Here is a 5,656-nt window from a genome sequence, read left to right on the forward strand (position 1 = left end):
AGGCCGTGGCAGACGGCAGGAAATCGGCAAAACACGCTCCCGGAGAAAGTCGGCCTCCTGTCCTCGGACTTTGGCCAAAAAGTGGCCCAGAACCCGGACAGATAGGCCAGTTCTACGAGTTCGCGAAAAATGGCTCGAGTTCGGAGGCAAAAAGTCCTCAAGAGATACGGTAGGCTTTTGGCGGCGCCCGCTGCGTTCCGAGAACGGTCGAGTTCAGAGCTGAGGCGCTCGTGGGTCTCCAGACCCACGAGGGGGTTGGTGACCGAACCGAGAGACCCTTTTTGGGCCCGGAGTCCGGCGGATGGGGGGGGGTAAGAGGGTGCCACCAGTCCTCAACCTGCTGGGGCTACTATAGGGGGGTGAGAACAAAAATCTGGGGTCGGCCAAATGAAAAGTTTCCAAAACAGTGTAAAGCAATGGGAAACCGGCTCACCGTGGCGGGACGAGCTATTTAGTGGGCCTCCCGGAGCCGGCAACCTACCCCCTGACGGGCGGCGGCGACGGAAGAAGGGAACGTGAGCTGAGATATTGAGCGGGCCGGGCAGTCGGGTCCACCGGTCCGGGGTCGCTCCGTACGGCAGGGTTTCGGCCCTGCACGCTGACAAATCGTCCCGCCCGTGGCAGTAGGAAGCGGGCCCGGCTCTGTCGGGCTGCACGGGCGGGTAAACGCTTCCGACGGCAGGGCTCCCCGGCCCTGCACGCTGACAAATCGTCCCGCCCGTGGCAGTAGGAAGCGGGCCCGGCTCTGTCGGGCTGCACGGGCGGGTAAACGCTTCCGACGGCAGGGCTCCCCGGCCCTGCACGCTGACAAATCGTCCCGCCCGTGGCAGTAGGAAGCGGGCCCGGCTCTGTCGGGTTGCACGGGCGGGTAAACGCTTCCGACGGCAGGGCTCCCCGGCCCTGAGCCCTGCTCCGTCAAGGGAACCGGAGCTGGGCTTGGACCCCCAACCCCACCGGGTAGATCGAGGGGCCCGTGGGGCCTCGGTGGCTAATGAACGGCGGTGCTACCAACCGGGCACGCCGACACATCGTCCCGCCCGTGGCAGTAGGAAGCGGGCCCGGCTCTGTCGGGCTGCACGGGCGGGTAAACGCTTCCGACGGCAGGGCTCCCCGGCCCTGCACGCTGACAAATCGTCCCGCCCGTGGCAGTAGGAAGCGGGCCCGGCTCTGTCGGGTTGCACGGGCGGGTAAACGCTTCCGACGGCAGGGCTCCCCGGCCCTGAGCCCTGCTCCGTCAAGGGAACCGGAGCTGGGCTTGGACCCCCAACCCCACCGGGTAGATCGAGGGGCCCGTGGGGCCTCGGTGGCTAATGAACGGCGGTGCTACCAACCGGGCACGCCGACACATCGTCCCGCCCGTGGCAGTAGGAAGCGGGCCCGGCTCTGTCGGGTTGCACGGGCGGGTAAACGCTTCCGACGGCAGGGCTCCCCGGCCCTGAGCCCTGCTCCGTCAAGGGAACCGGAGCTGGGCTTGGACCCCCAACCCCACCGGGTAGATCGAGGGGCCCGTGGGGCCTCGGTGGCTAATGAACGGCGGTGCTACCAACCGGGCACGCCGACACATCGTCCCGCCCGTGGCAGTAGGAAGCGGGCCCGGCTCTGTCGGGCTGCACGGGCGGGTAAACGCTACCGACGGCAGGGCTCCCCGGCTCTGCACGCTGACAAATCGTCCCGCCCGTGGCAGTAGGAAGCGGGCCCGGCTCTGTCGGGCTGCACGGGCGGGTAAACGCTTCCGACGGCAGGGCTCCCCGGCCCTGCATGCTGACAAATCGTCCCGCCCGTGGCAGTAGGAAGCGGGCCCGGCACTGTCGGGCTGCACGGGCGGGTAAACGCTTCCGACGGCAGGGCTCCCCGACATAAAAAAATACTGGAACAAAAAAAAAAAAAAAAAAGGTTGGACTTGGGCCGAAAAGGATGGGAAAATAAAAAAAAATTTTGGACTTAGAAAAAAGTTTGGACTTAGAAAATTTTCCATGGAAAAAAATCCTCGGTGAAAATGACCACCGGGCGGGACGAAAATCAGGCCGTGGCAGACGGCAGGAAATCGGCAAAACACGCTCCCGGAGAAAGTCGGCCTCCTGTCCTCGGACTTTGGCCAAAAAGTGGCCCATAACACGGACAGATAGGCCAGTTCTACGAGTTCGCGAAAAATGGCTCGAGTTCGGAGGCAAAAAGTCCTCAAGAGATACGGTAGGCTGACAGCGGCGCCCGCTGCGTTCCGAGAACGGTCGAGTTCAGAGCTGAGGCGTCTCGTGGGTCTGGAGACCCACGAGGGGGTTGGTGACCAAACCGAGAGACCCTTTTTGGGCCCAGAGTCCGGCGGATGGGGAGGGGTAAGAGGGTGCCACCAGTCCTCAACCTGCTGGGGCTACTATAGGGGGGTGAGAACAAAAATCTGGGGTCGGCCAAATGAAAAGTTGCCAAAACAGTGTAAAGCAATGGGAAATCGGCTCACCGTGGCGGGACGAGCGATTTAGTGGGGCTCCTGGAGCCGGCAACCCACCCCCTGACGGGCGGCGGCGACGGAAGAAGGGAACGTGAGCTGAGATATCGAGCGGGCCGGGCAGTCGGGTCCACCGGTCCAGGGTCGCTCCGTACGGCAGGGCTCCCCGGCCCTGCACGCTGGCAAATCGTCCCGCCCGTGGCAGTAGGAAGCGGGCCCGGCTCTGTCGGGTTGCACGGGCGGGTAAACGCTTCCGACGGCAGGGCTCCCCGGCCCTGCACGCTGACAAATCGTCCCGCCCGTGGCAGTAGGAAGCGGGCCCGGCTCTGTCGGGTTGCACGGGCGGGTAAACGCTTCCGACGGCAGGGCTCCCCGGCTCTGCACGCTGACAAATCGTCCCGCCCGTGGCAGTAGGAAGCGGGCCCGGCTCTGTCGGGCTGCACGGGCGGGTAAACGCTTCCGACGGCAGGGCTCCCCGGCCCTGCACGCTGAAACATCGTCCCGCCCGTGGCAGTAGGAAGCGGGCCCGGCTCTGTCGGGCTGCACGGGCGGGTAAACGCTTCCGACGGCAGGGCTCCCCGGTCCTGCACGCTGGCAAATCGTCCCGCCCGTGGCAGTAGGAAGCGGGCCCGGCTCTGTCGGGTTGCACGGGCGGGTAAACGCTTCCGACGGCAGGGCTCCCCGGTCCTGCACGCTGCTCCGTCAAGGGAACCGGAGCTGGGCTTGGACCCCCAACCCCACCGGGTAGATCGAGGGGCCCGTGGGGCCTCGGTGGCTAATGAACGGCGGTGCTACCAACCGGGCACGCCGACAAATCGTCCCGCCCGTGGCAGTAGGAAGCGGGCCCGGCTCTGTCGGGTTGCACGGGCGGGTTAACGCTTCCGACGGCAGTGCCGTCCAGCCAGGCACGCTGCTCCGTTAAGGGAACCGGAGCTTGGTTTGTACAAGTTGGCCTTTCTCGGTGAAAGTGACCACCGGGCGGGACGAAAATCAGGCCGTGGCAGACGGCAGGAAATCGGCAAAACACGCTCCCGGAGAAAGTCGGCCTTCTGTCCTCGGACTTTGGCCAAAAAGTGGCCCATAACACGGACAGATAGGCCAGTTCTACGAGTTCGCGAAAAATGGCTCGAGTTCGGAGGCAAAAAGTCCTCAAGAGATACGGTAGGCTGACAGCGGCGCCCGCTGCGTTCCGAGAACGGTCGAGTTCAGAGCTGAGGCGTCTCGTGGGTCTGGAGACCCACGAGGGGGTTGGTGACCAAACCGAGAGACCCTTTTTGGGCCCAGAGTCCGGCGGATGGGGAGGGGTAAGAGGGTGCCACCAGTCCTCAACCTGCTGGGGCTACTATAGGGGGGTGAGAACAAAAATCTGGGGTCGGCCAAATGAAAAGTTGCCAAAACAGTGTAAAGCAATGGGAAATCGGCTCACCGTGGCGGGACGAGCGATTTAGTGGGGCTCCTGGAGCCGGCAACCCACCCCCTGACGGGCGGCGGCGACGGAAGAAGGGAACGTGAGCTGAGATATCGAGCGGGCCGGGCAGTCGGGTCCACCGGTCCAGGGTCGCTCCGTACGGCAGGGCTCCCCGGCCCTGCACGCTGGCAAATCGTCCCGCCCGTGGCAGTAGGAAGCGGGCCCGGCTCTGTCGGGTTGCACGGGCGGGTAAACGCTTCCGACGGCAGGGCTCCCCGGCTCTGCACGCTGACAAATCGTCCCGCCCGTGGCAGTAGGAAGCGGGCCCGGCTCTGTCGGGTTGCACGGGCGGGTAAACGCTTCCGACGGCAGGGCTCCCCGGCTCTGCACGCTGACAAATCGTCCCGCCCGTGGCAGTAGGAAGCGGGCCCGGCTCTGCCGGGTTGCACGGGTGGGTAAACGCTTCCGACGGCAGGGCTCCCCGGCCCTGCACGCTGGCAAATCGTCCCGCCCGTGGCAGTAGGAAGCGGGCCCGGCTCTGTCGGGTTGCACGGGCGGGTAAACGCTTCCGACGGCAGGGCTCCCCGGCTCTGCACGCTGACAAATCGTCCCGCCCGTGGCAGTAGGAAGCGGGCCCGGCTCTGCCGGGTTGCACGGGTGGGTAAACGCTTCCGACGGCAGGGCTCCCCGGCCCTGCACGCTGGCAAATCGTCCCGCCCGTGGCAGTAGGAAGCGGGCCCGGCTCTGTCGGGTTGCACGGGCGGGTAAACGCTTCCGACGGCAGGGCTCCCCGGCTCTGCACGCTGACAAATCGTCCCGCCCGTGGCAGTAGGAAGCGGGCCCGGCTCTGCCGGGTTGCACGGGTGGGTAAACGCTTCCGACGGCAGGGCTCCCCGGCCCTGCACGCTGACAAATCGTCCCGCCCGTGGCAGTAGGAAGCGGGCCCGGCTCTGCCGGGTTGCACGGGTGGGTAAACGCTTCCGACGGCAGGGCTCCCCGGCCCTGCACGCTGACAAATCGTCCCGCCCGTGGCAGTAGGAAGCGGGCCCGGCTCTGTCGGGCTGCACGGGCGGGTAAACGCTTCCGACGGCAGGGCTCCCCGGCCCTGCACGCTGACAAATCGTCCCGCCCGTGGCAGTAGGAAGCGGGCCCGGCTCTGTCGGGTTGCACGGGCGGGTAAACGCTTCCGACGGCAGGGCTCCCCGGCCCTGAGCCCTGCTCCGTCAAGGGAACCGGAGCTGGGCTTGGACCCCCAACCCCACCGGGTAGATCGAGGGGCCCGTGGGGCCTCGGTGGCTAATGAACGGCGGTGCTACCAACCGGGCACGCCGACACATCGTCCCGCCCGTGGCAGTAGGAAGCGGGCCCGGCTCTGTCGGGCTGCACGGGCGGGTAAACGCTTCCGACGGCAGGGCTCCCCGGCCCTGCACGCTGACAAATCGTCCCGCCCGTGGCAGTAGGAAGCGGGCCCGGCTCTGTCGGGTTGCACGGGCGGGTAAACGCTTCCGACGGCAGGGCTCCCCGGCCCTGAGCCCTGCTCCGTCAAGGGAACCGGAGCTGGGCTTGGACCCCCAACCCCACCGGGTAGATCGAGGGGCCCGTGGGGCCTCGGTGGCTAATGAACGGCGGTGCTACCAACCGGGCACGCCGACACATCGTCCCGCCCGTGGCAGTAGGAAGCGGGCCCGGCTCTGTCGGGTTGCACGGGCGGGTAAACGCTTCCGACGGCAGGGCTCCCCGGCCCTGAGCCCTGCTCCGTCAAGGGAACCGGAGCTGGGCTTGGACCCCCAACCCCACCGGGTAGA

Source organism: Asterias amurensis, chromosome 12 (assembly GCF_032118995.1).
Source record: "Asterias amurensis chromosome 12, ASM3211899v1".
NCBI lineage: Eukaryota > Metazoa > Echinodermata > Asteroidea > Forcipulatida > Asteriidae > Asterias > Asterias amurensis.